Raw genomic sequence first — 16,664 nt, 5'->3', positions numbered from 1 at the left:
TGGCCATGAGACTCCCTTCGGCCAAGGGCGTATTAGCCGATGTGAGATGAACAAAAACTCAAAACTTGCTTGCTTGGTAGGACTTGCAATCCTGTGCCTGTGCCATCTCCAGGAGAAGGATATGTGAGGTAGTCACTCCCCCTTCTATCTCCTAGACCTGGAATTATTTAAATCAACGAGTGAGAATTTGGTAATATGCAAATGGTTTGCTGCACTCAGCTGGTGCTCAGCAATTGTCACCCCTGCCACCCTCTTGCCTGGGGCATCAGCAGAGCAGGGAACCGTGGCAAGGTCGTGTTTTCCCAAGATGGCCACAACATCATCTCCCAGCACACATGCTCTCGTAGAACCCAACTGCTCCTCCATTGAAACTCTGTGCCCCTCCCCTTTGGACCTGGCTGAGCACTGGTGAATGGTAGAAGTGCTACTATGTCACTGCTGAGGTGAGGTCATAAAAATGCCACGCACGCCCATCTTAAGGTCTGGGGACACTTGGTTTGGAAACCCAGGTGCCAGGCTGTGAAAGCCCAAGCTAGCCCATGCAGAGACACTCCACAGTGAAGCAGTGAAGCCACCCGTCCATGCTATGGTCAACATCCCTGCCAATACCCAGCATCCACTGCCAGATGTGTCCGTGAAGAAGTCTCCAGGTGACTCCTGATCTCAGATGTCTAGACACTCCCGGTCTTTGAGGTCTTCCCAACTGAGTCCCCAGATATTGTGGGGGCAGAGACAAACCATTCCCACTGTGCTGTGTCCAAATCCTGATCCACTGAATCTGTGAGTGTAACAAAATGGTCACTTTACATCACGGACTTTCAGGTAGTTTGTTATGTAGTCATAATAACTGGAACAGGAATGGAGATGCAGGAAAGTTGTATCATTTTCCTATAGTTACACACTAGGAAATGGCAGGATTGGGATCCGAAGCAGGTCAGCCTGTACTTTTCCTGATGTACTATACCAGTGACTGACAGTGAGGTTCAGAGAGCCCTAAGCCAGCCAGAACTCAGGTGGGTACCACTCGGTAGCTCCACTTCTGTGTGTATGTGGCCCCAGACCAGATCACTCTGGGGGTATGACAGAGATCCTACACCCTCTGGAGGGAACCATGTCCCCCAGCAGCACTGGGCTTCCATAAAATGTTACTGCTACCTAAAATGCCCACAGCCTCACAAAGCGGGAAGCAAGACTTAATAGCATTCCAAACTATAAAGACTTCATTTATTATCACAGAGAATGCTTTGGCACATTTATCAGCATTTTATTAAGAATTACCATATGTGGGAAGGGAACAAGATGGCGGAGGAGTAGGAGACCTGGATTTCGTCTGGTCCCAGGAATTCAGCTGAATAGGGATCAAACCATTCTGAACACCTACGAACTCAACAGGAGATCGAAGAAAAGAATAGCAGCAACTCTCTGAACAGAAAAGCGACCACTTTCTGGAAAGTAGGACGTGCGGAGAAGTGAATCCGAGGTGATATTCGGGACGATAGATGGCGGGGGAGGGGGCCTCCGCCGGCCGCTTCTGGCAAGTGATAGAGCCGTGGAGCACAAAATCGGAACTTTTAGAAGTCGGCTCCGCTGAGGGACGTCGCTCCAGTGGCTAAGTGGAGGGTGGAACCCTTGCGGGACAGTGCGGTCTCAGGACCCTCAGGGTCACAGAAAGACCGGGGGTGCCTGAGTGCAGCAGAGCTCCAGGGTATCACAGCACGGAAGCCAGCTGCACAGATGGAGCTGAGAGTGGGCTCTCAGCTTGGGGTTTCCATAAACTGTGATTGGTGACAGGCCACTGCTCCTCCAACAGGGACCCAACAAGCGGCAGATCCAGGGAGACTCCCCTTCCTCCCCCAGGAGGAGTGGTGCGGGAGCGCACCGCAGGGATCTGCTGGGTTTGGAGACTCCACACCGAGTTGGGTGGCAGAGATAGAAATGCTCAGTCACAGGTCTGGTAAGCATGGAGTGCGGCCGGAGACCGGAGAGACGGGAGTGACTGCTTTTCTCTGGGGGCGCACTGAGGAGTGGAGCCCCGAGTTCTCGGCTCCTCCCAGGCAGAGATTGGGAGGCCACCATTTTCACTCTCATCCTCCAAAGCTGTACCTAAAGCTTGCAGGAAACAAAAGCTCCCGAGAGCAAACCTGAGCAGATTACTTAGCCCTGACCAGGGAAGGGCAGGGCAATTCTGCCTCCAGCAAAGACATTTGGGAACCACGGCAACAGGCCCCTCCCCCAGAAGATCAGCGCGAACACCCATCCAAGACCAAGTTTACCGATCAATGAGAACGGGAGAACTCCAGTGCTAGGGGAATACTGCACATAGAATTCATGGCTCTTTTACCATGATTCACTAGTCTTTCAAAGCTAATTTTTTTTAACTTTTTTTTTTTGCATTTTTCTTCTTCCTTTTTTCAACCAACATCTTATCAATCCCTTTTATTAAAAAAAATTATTTTTCATTATTTAGAGTCATATTCTATCCCTTCATAGTAGTTATCCTTATTTTTGACATATTTACCTAAGTTGTTTTCTATTTAAAATTTTGAGATACAATTTCTTCTAACATATCAAAATATACCCCAAATCTCTAGTGTATGGCTTTGTTCTAGTCTCCTGCCTGATCATATTCTCTCCCCCCCTTTTTTTAATCCTCTTCTTTCTTTTTTCAAACACCTTCTTCTCAATTCCTTTTTTAAAATTTTTTGTAATTTTCCGTCTTTAGTCATATTCCATACCTTCATTGTATCAACCCTTATTTTGTACATATTTAACTCTTTCTTTCTTTAAAATTTTAGGAGTCACTTTCTTCTCACAGACCAAAATACACACAAAATCTAGTGTGTGGCACTGATCTATGCACCAGCCTGATCATATTTGATCATATTCTGTTTTTATTTGTTTTGTTCTGTTTTTGTTTGTTTTTATCTTTTTCTTTTTTTTTCTCTCTCTCTCTCTTCTTTCTTTCCGTTTCTTTCCCCCTGGTTTCAGGTCTTTCCTGATTTGTTTAGAGTATATTTTCTGGGGAGGTTGTTAACCTGTTAGCATTTTGTTCTCTCATTCATCTATTCTCCTTGGGACAAAATGACAAGACGAAAAAAATCACCTCAACAAAAAGAACAAGAGGCAGTACCGACTGTGAGGGACCTTCTCAATACGGACATTAGTACGATGTCGGACCTAGAGTTCAGAATCATGATTTTAAAGATACTAGCTGGGCTTGAAAAAAGCATGGAAGTTATTAGAGAAACCCTTCTTGGAGAAATGAAAGAACTAAAATCTAACCAAGTCGAAATCAAAAAGGCTATTAATGAGGTGCAATCAAAAATGGGGGCACTTACTGCTAGGATAAATGAGGCAGAAGAGAGAATCAGTGATATAGAAGACCAAATGATGGAAAATAAAGAAAGCTGAGAAAAAGAGAGATAAACAACTACTGGATCACGAGGGCAGAATTCGAGAGAAGCGATAAGACGAAACAACATTAGAATAATTGGGATCCCAGAAGAAGAAAGAGAGAGAGGGGCAGAAGGTATATTGAGCAAATTATAGCAGAGAACTCCCCTAATGTGGGGAAGGAACCAGGCATCAAAATCCAGGAGGCACAGAGAACCCCTCTCAAAATCAACAAAAATAGGTCAACACCCCAACATCTAATAGTAAAACTTATGAGTCTCAGAGACAAAGAGAAAATCTTGAAAGCAGCTCGGGAGAAGAGATATGTAACCAATAATGGTAGAAACATTAGACTGGCAACAGACCTATCCACAGAGACCTGTAAGGCCAGAAAGGACTGGCATAACATCTTCAGAGCACTAAACGAGAAAAATATGTAGCCAAGAATACTATATCCAGCTAGGCTCTCATTGAAAATTGAAGGAGAGATAAAAAGCTTCCAGGACAAACAAAAACTAAAGGAATTTGCAAACACAAAACCAGCCCTCCAAGAAATATTGAAAGGGGTCCTCTAAGCAAAGAGAGAGCCTAAAAGTAGCATAGACCAGAAAGGAACACAGAAAATATACAGTAACAGTCACCTTACAGGCAATACCATGGCACTAAATTCATATGTTTCAATAGTTACCCTGAATGTAAATGGGCTAAATGAACCAATCAAAAGACACAGGCTATCAGATTGGATTAAAAAACAAGACCCATCGATATGCTGTCTGCAAGAGACTCATTTTAGACCCAAAGACACCCACACATTGAAAGTGAGGGGGTGGAAAACCATTTACCATGCTAATGGACACCAAAAGAAAGCTGGGGTGGCAATCCTTATATCAGACAAATTAGATTTTAAACCAAAGACTGTAATAAGAGATGAGGAAGGACACTATATCCTGCTTAAAGGGTCTATCCAACAAGAAGATCTAATGATTGTAAATATCTATGCCCCTAACATGGGAGCAGCCAATTATATAAGGCAATTAATAACAAAAGCAAAGAAACACATTGACAACAATACAATAATAGTGGGGGACTTTAACACCTCCCTGACTGAAATGGACAGATCATCTAAGAAAAGATCAACAGGAAACAAAGACTTTAAATGACACACTGGACCAAATGGACTTCACAGACATATTCAGAACATTCCATCCCAAAGCAATGGAATACACATTCTTCTCTAGTGCCGATGGAACATTCTCCAGAATTGATCACATCCTAGGTCACAAATCAGGTCTCAACCAGTACCAAAAGATTGGGATCATTCCCTGCATATTTTTGGACCACAATGCTTTGAAACTAGAACTCAGTCACAAGAGCAAAGTCAGAAAGAACTCAAATACATGGAGGCTAAAGAGCATTCTACTAAAGAATGGGTCAACCAGGAAATTAAAGAAGAATTTAAAAAATTCATGGAAACCAATGAAAATGAAAACACAACTGTTCAAAATCTTTGGGATGCAGCAAAGGCAGTCCTGAGAGGAAAGTATATAGCAATACAAGCATTTCTCAAGAAACAAGAAAGGTCTCAAATACACAACCTAACCCTACACCTAAAGGAGCTGGAGAAAGAACAGCAAATAAAACCTAAACCCAGCAGGAGAAGAGAAATAATAAAGATCAGAGCAGAAATCAATGAACTAGAAACCAAAAGAACAGTAGAACAGATCAACGAAACTAGGAGCTGGTTCTTTGAAAGAATTAACAAGATTGATAAACCCCTGGCGAGACTTATCAAAAAGAAAAGAGAAATGACCCAAATCAACAAAATCATGAATGAAAGAGGAGAGATCACAACCAACACCAAAGAAATACAAACAATTATAAGAACATATTATGAGCAACTCTATGCCAGCAAATTAGAAAACCTGGAAGAAATGGATGCATTCCTAGAGATGTATCAACTACCAAAATTGAACCAGGAAGAAATAGAAAACCTGAACAGACCTATAACCACTAAGGAAATTGAAGCAGTCATCAAAAATCTCCCAACAAACAAAAGCCCAGGGCCAGATGGCTTTCCAGGGGAATTCTACCAAACATTTCAAGAAGAATTAATACCTATTCTCCTGAAACTGTTCCAAAAAATAGAAATGGAAGGAAAACTTCCAAACTCGTTTTATGAGGCCACCATTACCTTGATCCCCAAACCAGACAAAGACCCCATCAAAAAGAATTACAGACCAATATCCTTGATGAACATGGATGCAAAAATTCTCACCAAAATACTAGCAAATAGGATCCAACAGTACATTAAAAGGATTATTCACCATGACCAAGTGGGATTTATCCCTGGGCTGCAAGGTTGGTTCAACATCTGCAAATCAATCAATGTGATACAATACATTAACAAAAGAAAGAACAAGAATCATATGATCCTCTCAATAGATGCAGAAAAAGCATGTGACAAAGTACAGCATCGTTTCTTGATCAAAACTCTTTAGAGTATAGGGATAGAGGGTACATACCTCAATATCATAAAAGCCATCTATGAAAAACCTACAGCAAATATCATTCTCAATGGGGAAAAACTGAGAGCTTTCCCCCTAAGGTCAGGAACGCGGCAGGGATGTCCACTATCACCACTGCTATTCCACATAGTATTAGAAGTCCTAGCCACAGCAATCAGACAACAAAAAGAAATCAAAGGCATCCAAATCGGTAAAGAGGAAGTGAAACTCTCACTCTTTGCAGGTGATATGATACTTTATGTGGAAAACCAAAAGACTCCACCCCAAAACTGCTAGAACTCATACAGGAATTCAGTAAAGTGGCAGGATATAAAATCAGTGCACAGAAATCAGTGGCATTCCTATACACCAACAACAAGACACAAGAGAGAGAAATTAAGGAGTCGATCCCATTTACAATTGCACCCAAAACCTTAAGATAACTAGGAATAAATTTAACCAAAGAGGCAAAGGATCTGTACTCAGAAAACTATAAAATACTCATGAAAGAACTTGAAGAAGACACAAAGAAATGGATAAACGTTCCATGCTCATGGATTGGAAGAACAAACATTGTGAAGATGTCAGTGCTACCTAGAGCAATCTACACATTCCATGCAATCCCCATCAAAATACCATCCACTTTTTTCAAAGAAATGGAACAAATAATCCTAAAATTTGTATGGAACCAGAAAAGACCCTGAATAGCGAGAGGAATGTTGAAAAAGAAAAGCAAAGCTGGCGGCATCACAATTCCAGACTTCCAGCTCTATTACAAAGCTGTCATCACCAAGACAGTATGGTACTGGCACAAAAACAGACACAGAGATCAATGGAACAGAACAGAGAGCCCAGAAATGGACCCTCAACTCTACGGTCAACTCATCTTTGACAAAGCAGGAAAGAATGTCCAATGGAAAAAAGACAGTCTTTTCAACAAATGGTGTTGGGAAAATTGGACAGCCACATGCAGAAGAATGAAACTGGACCATTTCCTTACACCACACACAAAAATAGACTCAAAATGGTTGAAAGACCTCAATGTGAGACAGGAGTCCATCAAAATCTAAAGGAGAACACAGGCAGCAAACTCTTCGACCTCAGCCACAGCAACTTCTTCCTAGAAACATCACCAAAGGCAAGGGAAGCAAAGGCAAAAATGAACTATTGGGATTTCATCAAGATAAAAAGCTTTTGCACAGGAAAAGAAACAGTCCACAAAACCAAAAGACAACCGACAGAATGGGAGAAGATATTTGCAAATGCTATATCAGATAAAGGGCTAGTATCCAAAATCTATAAAGAACTTCTCAAACTCAAACTCAAACCAAAGAACAAATAATCCAATCAAGAAATGGGCAGAAGACATAAACAGACATTTTTCCAAAGAAGACATCCAAATGGCCAACAGACACATGAAAAAGTGCTCAACATCGCTCGGCATCAGGGAAATCCAAATCAAAACCTCAATGAGATACCACCTCACACCCGTCAGAATGGCTAAAATTAACAAGTCAGGAAACGACAGATGTTGGCGGGGATGCGGAGAAAGGGGAACCCTCCTACACTGTTGGTGGGAATGCAAGCTGGTGCAGCCACTCTGGAAAACAGTATGGAGGTTCCTCAAAAAGTTGAAAATAGAGCTACCATACCATCCAGCAATTGCACTACTGGGTATTTACCACAAAGATACAAAGGTAGGGATCCGAAGGGGTACGTGCACTGCAAAGTTTATAGCAGCAATATCCACAACAGACAAACTGTGGAAAGAGCCAAGATGTCCATCGACAGATGAATGGATAAAGAAGATGTGGTATATATACACAATGGAATACTATGCAGCCATCAAAAGGAATGAGATCTTGCCATCTCATTCAACGACGTGGATGGAACTGGAGGGTGTTATGCTGTGTGAAATAAGTCCATCAGAGAAAGACATGTATCATATGACCTCACTGATATGAGGAATTCTTAATCTCAGGAAACAAACTGAGGGTTTGTGGAGTGGGGGTGGGGTGGGAGGGATGGGGTGGCTGGGTGATAGACATTGGGGAGAGTATGTGGTATGGTGAGCGCTGGGAATTGTACAAGGCTGTTGAATCACAGATCTGTACCTCTGAAACAAATAATGCAACATATGTTAAGAAAAAAAAAAAGCAGGAGGGGAGGAATAAAGGGGGGTAAATCGGAGGGGGAGACGAACCATGAGAGACGACGGACTCTGAGAAACAAACTGAGGGTTCTAGAGGGGAGGGGGGTGGGGGGATGGGTTAGCCTGGTGATGGGTATTAAAGAGGGCACATTCTGCATAGAGCACTGGATGTTATGCACAAACAATGAATCATGGAACACTACATCAAAAACTAATGATGTAATGTATGGTGATTAACATAACAATAAAAAATTTAAAGAAAAGAAAAAAAAAGAATTACCATATGTATTTAAAACAAAACTGTGCTAGTCCAAACAACTGAGAGAAGCTAGAGGTCATGCTCAGGCCTAGCCGGCTCCTACTGCACCCCTTCCCCCGGCACACTCCACCCCCGCTCAGAGAAGCTCAGTGTCCCTGCGTGCACAGGCACAGTCCAACGCTTACCCACTTCATGGACCCGTCTGTCCTTTTCCTTCTTTCTTTGGTTGTGCTGGCTGAAAAGCACCCTGGGAACCAGGGCCTTGAAAGGCAAAAGTCTTAAGAAATATCAGGAGCAAGTGTTGCAAGGTAAACAAGGAAAGGAAGCCAGAGTGATGATAAGCAGGTTGAAAAAAAAGACAAGGATCTCAACCAAATGGATCTGCATGCTTTTCCAAAGAGCTTACCCTGATTAAACCTGGCCTCCAAGCGAAGTCTGGAAAACATGATTTGGAAAACATGAGCCTGTTGAGGCTTTGAGGCCACTCTGGCCTGCTCTTCATTTTCTTCATCAAGTTCTGTTCTTTGGTTTGTTTCCTCAATCAGATTGCTCTTAGCTCTCATGGCCCAGATGAACTTGAAACTGCCTCTTTATTGCTCTGCTCTGAGCACTGTTGACCAGAAGCACCACCCACCTTCAAGGGCCACTCGATGCCCGGATGCAGGCGTCCTGGGACAGGGAGACCAGATCCAGGAATTCCGGTTATCCCCGTAGAGCCGCGGTCCTCTGGCGGTGCAGTAGGTGGGCTGCATCAGGGTGGCTCCTGGAACTGTGACCATCTTCCCTCCCCTTTCAGTGCCGGTGGCGTCTGCGGCTCTCCTATCTGCCCTCCATTTCCCTCACTGCTTTCCGTGTGAAGTCTGTCTTTCCACCAGCACGCTCTTCCTGCACACTACAAAGCCCCCTCTGGTCTCCAGAAGCCTTCAATGCCTGAGCTTGTCAGCGGGAGCTTTCTCTTTCTTTCGTTTCCAAATGTCCTGCTTTCTTTGTGTGCAACTTCTTTAAAAACAGGCAAAGTAAACAACAATATTTCACAGGGCTTCAACTTCCTTTCTGGTCCTGGAGAGTGGGGCCCCTTTTCTTTCCTCTCTCCTGCTCCCTTCATTCTCTACAACTGTTTTCCCAAGTCCCAGGCACTCAGTGCCGGTCACCTGGCAGTGCTTTCCATTTATCGGAGCGCTGACAAAGCCTCTGATGGGGTGGCTGGCTCCTTGGGGTCCTCTGTGCTTTCGGAGTATTAGAACCTCTTTCTTTTTATTTTATTATGTTAATCACCATACATTACATTAGTTTTTGGTGTAGGGTTCCATGATTCATTGTGCATAACACCCAGTGCTCCACGCAGAACATGCCCTCTTTAATACCCATCACCAGGCTAACCCATCCCCCGACCCCCTCCCCTCTAGAACCCTCAGTTTGTTTCTCAGAGTCCACAGTCTCTCATGGTTCGTCTCTCCCTCCGATTTCTCCTTCATTTTTCCCTTCCTGCTATCCTTTTTTTTTTTTTTTAACATATAATGTATTATTTGTTTCAGAGGTATAGGTCTGTGATTCAACAGTCTTACACAATTCACAGCGCTCACCATAGCACATACCCTCCCCCATGTCCATCACCAGCCACCTCATCCCTCCCACCCCCCACTACTCCACAGCAAGCCCCCTCAGTTTGCTTCCTGAGATTAAGATTCTCTTATGGTTTGTCTCCCTCTCTGTAGAACCTCTTTCTTACATGTGCCTCTGTTTTCCAACATTTAATTCCTGCCTGTTGATCAGAATGAGTCTCCTTTCAGAGTAGGTACGTTTTTTAAAAAAAGAACTTGCCAGAACTCCCAAATTCTAGAGTCTCAAGGCTCCTCAGAAACTCATTGCTTTCTCTTTGGGGTCCTCGAACAGTAACTATATAGGGGAAAAGAGGCAGTGGGGGGCAGGTTGTAATCAGGCACTTCTGGCTTGGTGTGTAATCTGCTGAAGGAGTCATGGGAAAACTGCACAAAACACTGCTGTGGGCAGCCTCCGTATGTGGAATCTCTGTGTGTACAAAGCAGCCTCATTTCCCATTAACGAATTACTAGTCCTGGGCTATATGCCACAACTGTGCTTTTTAAAGATTTTATTTATTTATTTTTGAGAGGGAGAGAGGGAGAAGTGCAAGAGAGAGCATGAGCTGGTGGAGAGGCAGAGAAAGAGAGAGAGAGGCAGACTCCCCACTGAGCAGGGAGCCCGATCCGGGGCTCGATCCCAGGGCCCTGGGATCATGACCTGAGCTGAAGGCAGACGCTTAACCCACTGAGCCACCCAGGCGCCCCTCACACAACCATGCTCTTAAGACAGGTTTTGTAGTGGCAGGAACTTGAGGGCGAGTAGGCAGAGGCATACCTGAGTGATGAAGACTCTGCTGCTTATGAGCCGTGTGACCTGGGGCAAATGACTTCACCTTTCGTTTTCAGTCTCTTTACCTGAATCACATGAGCTTATGTAGAAGACAAAGATCAGTTCAGGACAAATGTGTGGTGGGAGGGCACACTAGACATATCCGAATTTCCCCTACCTATCCCCTGTTTTCACTACAAACACCATTTCTCTTCTTCTAAAGGCAAAAGGGAGCCTCGTGCATTTATTTAGCCGGCAGGCTGGCATGCACTTTAAGCCAGGTGGTGTACCAGCACTGTAAATTCTGAAATAAATACTGTGGGAGCCCTGTCCTCATGGGGGGTTCAGTCCTGGGGGAGACAGACAGCCACCATGAGGTGGTCAGTGGGGAGGGCAGAGGTACATGAGGAGCCCAGAAGAGGCTCTGAACAGGTGGAGCAGATGTTTTGGAGGAAGGGACCTCTAAACTGAGTTATGTATGATGCAGAAAGTATATGGTGACCTAAGAAAGGTAAAATCTTATCAAATCAATTCTTTCTACTCTAACTACATTGAAAAGAGACTTGTAAAAAAAGTCTTCAGAACAACTGAAGCTTGATGACTCCTTGATTCTGCACTAATATCCTTGCCCGTTTCTTGATACATTTTCAATTTACCTTCATGGTAATTTATACTCAAGGGAACTGTCCAAGATCTGCTAAGGGATTCAATAAAACAGGTCACAGAGTTAAATGCTTTGGTGAAACACAGGGCTTAATTTTATGGATAAAATATAAATTGCTTGGCTGCCTTTTTGCATTTTTTGTGTTAAGACTAACGATTGCTCAGTGAATGGGAAGGGATCGCTGTTAAGAGTGAGGAAGCCATTTTCCTTATTCTATAAGTATACCTGGTAGGGTTGCGGGCTTTGCCGTTGAGGTTAACAGGTGCTGCATTAGGGAAGAGACCTGAGTAGCCTGTCAGCCCACCTCCACCAGCAGGGCTGCCCCTCCAGTTGCTACAGGGACATGGAGCATTTTTCCTAAGATTGACATTAGGGGGAATAGGAGGAAAACAGTGAGTTAACACCAGCACTTTTCCTGATATTTCTCAGAGTGAGCCTGCATTGATTGATGTCTTTGTTAAAAATGCATCTCCCGGGCTGTACCTGGATCTGCTCTCTGGCAGGGAGGCTTAGGAACTTAGATTCTTCCCAAGCATCCTGGGTGGTTGTGATACGCCCCTGGAGATCTGAGGGGCAGCACTGAGCACAGAGGAACCACTCCCCTTCAATTATGAAGGATCTTTTATTAACCCAGCAGTGGGCTCTAAAGTAAAGAAGGACCGCTTTGCTGTAACGACCAAATGACCTATGAATATGGAATAAAAGGATAAAGTCAATTGTATCTCAAAAAATATCTAGTGACAAAAAGAAGGTTTGGGTTTCCTAGGCTGTAAATGTTTTATGGAGTTTAATCCAATTTCATTTTTGAGGTTTGTTTCTAATACCCTTCATTTACTTGTTTAATGTATTCATTGGTCAATTCTGATTATGTAAATTGCAGATGATCTTCTTCCATTTGCCATCTAAGACATAATTTAGAGTTGTGAAACTAACCGAAAGCTAACCATTCTCACCAAGCACTAAAAAAATGAGTCCCTCTGGGGGAACATTTTTCCTAAAAGTTTTATTTTTCTTTTCATTCCAAGGGTTGTTTAGGTTAGTGTGTCTCTAGTTGTTCTGTGTAATGATTTATATGCACTTACCAGCAACCCCCTACCCCCACCCAAAAAAAGGGGTTCAGTGGTCAAATAAGCTTTGGAAATACCAGGGTAGACAAAGTGAAAGGTCTTATTGCAGACTGCAGATCCTCTGAGAGCCCCTAACATGTGGATGTGCATAGTCACTCTCCCAGAAAGGCAGAGAAATCTCAGGGTTTACCAAGCTCATTTAGGTTTCATGGAACATTCTGCTGGATGAGAGTTCAGAGGACCAGTCTTGTGAGATACGCAGTTAACTCCACTGGCAAGTTATGGCAGGGGGATCAGCTGCATTGATTTAGATGAACTGCTCATAAAACCCAGGCCTCGGAAGTGTTTTACAAGTGGAGGTATATATTACATCACTTGCGGGGGAGCTTCCTCAAATACAGACCTCCCCACCTTGACATCCAGGGTTTAAGCGCTGATGTAAATTATGTAATCACAATCTACTTGGTTACCACCACCACTGCTACCATCATCAAATCACGATCAGCATCTTTGACAAACACCACAGTCCCTACCACTACTACCACGTTGGTAGTGCTACCACCATCACCCCAGGACTGACAAGATCACTGCTCTCACCAACACCATGATCGGTCCCAACACCACTGCCACCACACTGTGAGCAATTAATGCTATGGCCATTATTGCGCCATGATCTGCGCTCCCACCACTGCTGCTGGTGGACCATCCCTCCATCCCTCCAGTGTTTGGCCTGGAGAGGAGAGAAACAACAGTGTCCTTATTTCAGGTTGCACTCAAAGGTCGGAAGGCTAGATACCATTGCACATACTCATCCCGGGTTACTGTGGCATCCCAATAATCATCAAGTGGAACCAGACATGGCGTCGCAGCGGAATCTTGGGGTTCACCGTCTAGAGTCTAAACTGGATCTCCAATCCAAGGCAGGGGTACCTCAATTACCTCTGTGACTAGAGTAAAACATGTCACATAGGTCTGCCACGTCAGCCTCTGATGGGAAGATTCAGCCCCAATCTGATTTCAGAAACGTGGAAGCTGGACTTGAGCTAATTCAGGAGCAGTGCTAGCCATGTGCTGACCACAGAGGGACTTTAAAACTGGCACAAAATGAGACTTGTTACTGCTTGAGGACCCAGTCTGGGGGCGAGGGGGAGAGGGGTCACAGCAGAAAAAAACTGTATGTTACAGCTTATGTAATTAAGTTACTTTAAAGTGGCATTTTATGTATGCACTGTTGTATATATTACACATATATAAATGTATAATGATGATGATTATGGTGGACGGCACGTATTGAGTGCTAACAAAGTGTTGGGAACTGTGCTAAAGGCTTTACGCATATTATCCCGGTAATGTTCACGACTTCCATATGAAAGAAGTGTGACTGTTAGTCGCATTTTCCTGATGAAGAAACTGTGAAGTAGAGGAGTTGCGTAACTGGCCCAAGGTCCTAAAGTGAATTAATTGTAGCACTGCCATATGAACTGAGGGAGTCTGGTTCCAGGGCCCATGATCTTAACCCAAATCATACACTGGTAACACACTGCACACTGTCTACACATATATGCAGTATAATAACATCACCTGCACACAGGTCAGCCTGCATGGAGTGATTTGCAGGAATGTTCAAGGATACTGTTGATTATGTGTGATTTGTCTCATGTGCTAATTTCTGAGAGGAGATTTAGGTCAACTGAATTCAACACGGCAAAAAGAGACACAAAAGACCACCAAGTGCAAAGCAATTTGGTGCAAAATATGATGGAGATGATGACTACTCTCTAGGCAAAGTTCACATCATACGTATGCAATGAGCAGCTGCGGTGTACAGGGCAATGGAAAAGGCAATGCCATTCCTCCTGCCCTTAGTCTGTAGCTTATCATGCATGCTGAAGTCCTGAATGGACCTCTGGGAAAGATAAGCTAGCTTCAAATAGCTTAAGTTTCCAAGCACTTCACAGACAGCAAGAGCATTGGACACAGACTGGGGATGATTCGGAGGGTGGTGCAGAGGGTACCTGCAAAGGGACTGGCCCTCTGTCCTCCTCACCTTAGCTCATTCCTTAGACATACCCATATTAGAAATGATAGCTTTGCGAATGTACCTATTGTTAACTCTTCAAAATATATAAATATATGCACACTCACATGGATATTCTACACAATACAGACATTCACTTTTTTGGTTTTTTACAAAAAGAGATGGATTTCCTCAGATAGTTTTTAAGCTGTACCCCACTCTCAGTGTCCAAAGTGGGGCCAGAACCATAGTTGGGGATGCTCTGACTCCTGTACTGGGTGGGCAAGGTTGCTGGGCTGGAGGCGAAGATGCCCCCAGCTCTAAAATCCCATCATCATCATCATCATGCTTATCATCTGCTGCTTAGTAAGCGCCAAGGGTGTGCCAGGCTCTGTGTGGAGTGTTTATAGGGTTTCAATCCTCACAAGTCTCGAAAGGCAGCTGCCATCATTCCCCCGAGGCTGCTTTGCTGGCTTGGCCAAGGTTGCACAGGCCGGAAATGGCAGTGCTGAGACATGGAAGCAGGTTTATTTGTCTGGCTTTGAAGTTTTGCTTGTCCATGTGCTCTGTGCTTGTTTCAACTATATGAAGTACCTCTTAGATTAAGATTCTTTGTCTCTAAAATGGTTGTGCACAGAAATAATGCTACTTCATGGGCTTGCATGTAAAAACATTTTGTAAAATGTAAGGAGCCATTCAAAGGTACTATTATTACTATTATTTTGGTTTCACATGATAAAATTAAATGTAACAAATTTGTTTCGCTGGTTGGATAATTTCAATATAACCTTTGTAGTCTGATGTATTTTAACTTTTTATTTTGAAATAATCTGTGACTCGACAAAGTTGCCAAGTACTTAGCAAGGACAGTAGAAGGACTTCCCATATCCTTCACTTGGCTCCTGCTAATGTTAACATCTCTGATGACCATGGCACAACCATCTAAGCCAGGAAGTTACCACTGGCACGACTCACGAATCTCGAGACCGTATTCCTAATTCCCCTCGATCACCTTGTTCTGGTCTAGAGTCCAATCCAGGATCCCAAATTGCACGTAACTGTCCTGTATCCTATTCTCCTCTGATTGGGGACAGCTCCTCAGTGTCTTATGACCTGGACCCTTGAGAAAAGTACTGGCCAGTTTTTTTGGGTGGAACATCCGTCGGTTTGGTTCATCTGAGGTTTTCTCTCCGTTGGATGGAATTTATGCCTCTCAGCAAGAATACCTCGGAGACGATGTTGCGCCCCTTCTCAGTGCATCATGGTGCCCGCCATCGCCTTGTCTTGATTCTGGTGATACTAACGTTGATAGTTGGTTGAGGTGGTGTCTGTCAGAGTTCCCTACTGTTAAGTTACTATCTTCCCCTGTGTATCTGTAAATACTGAGCATCTTGTGGGAAAATACTTTGAGACTATGCAAATATCCTGTTTCCCATCATACTTTTGCCCACTAATTTTATCATACATTGATGATGCTGGTCTGCAACAACCATTACTGTGATGTTCGCCAAATGGTGATTTTTTTTTTTTTTAATTTCCAACATTCCTTCCCCAGCATTCATTAGAATTCTACCGTAAGGAAGAACTGTCCTTTGTGCTGTGTTTATTCATTTATTCATTCAATCATTTATTTATATCCTTATGGACTCATGGACATTTATTTTATTCTGTGGGGTGTAATCCATCATTATTTATATTATTCCTCAAATTATCCCAGATTTGCCCAATGGAACATCCTTTAAATTGGCTCTGGTGTCTTTTTGACAGGATCCCATCATTTATTAAGCACTTCCTTGTTTTCTGGCACCATAAGATATTCAGATTTATCTTGTTTGTTCTCTGCCCCAGCTCAGGAATCCAACATTTCTCCAAAAAGCCCTGGCTTTTTTTTTTTAATTGAAGAACAGCATTTAGAAACCAAGAAGGCTAGTTGTGTTCAGTGCTACTGGGGTTTTGTGGTTTCTAGGCATCTCTTAGAAGACAGGAACTAGAAAATTATGTTAGACATTATAATTATATATCATATAATTATGTAACACACACACATCCACACCCCCACCCCCGTATTTCCTTCTTTAACAATCCCTCCATGTATACAATAAAAACCCTGTGTTCATACTGAAACCTCCAGTTCCAATCCAACATTACAGGGTTCATTCCTGCCTCCCTTCCTTCCCTTATTGTGCCTTCTTTCTTCAACAGTGAGAAACCAGGCTCTACCATCCAGAAGAATTTACA

General features: G+C 43.4%; 1 protein-coding gene across 3 annotated transcripts in view; it reads right to left on the bottom strand.

Annotated features, from left to right (window-relative positions):
• Positions 1 to 16,664, bottom strand: part of NMNAT3 (nicotinamide nucleotide adenylyltransferase 3) — a 121,063-nt gene that overhangs the window by 23,814 nt on the left and 80,585 nt on the right. The window lies entirely within an intron of this gene.

This window comes from Eumetopias jubatus, unplaced genomic scaffold (assembly GCF_037043125.1).
Source record: "Eumetopias jubatus isolate StellerSeaLion01/CBP00866 unplaced genomic scaffold, mEumJub1_p1.0 scaffold_1, whole genome shotgun sequence".
NCBI classification, from domain to species: domain Eukaryota; kingdom Metazoa; phylum Chordata; class Mammalia; order Carnivora; family Otariidae; genus Eumetopias; species Eumetopias jubatus.
The sequence above is the reverse complement of the archived record's forward strand: the minus strand, read 5'-3'. Positions and strand labels throughout refer to the sequence as shown.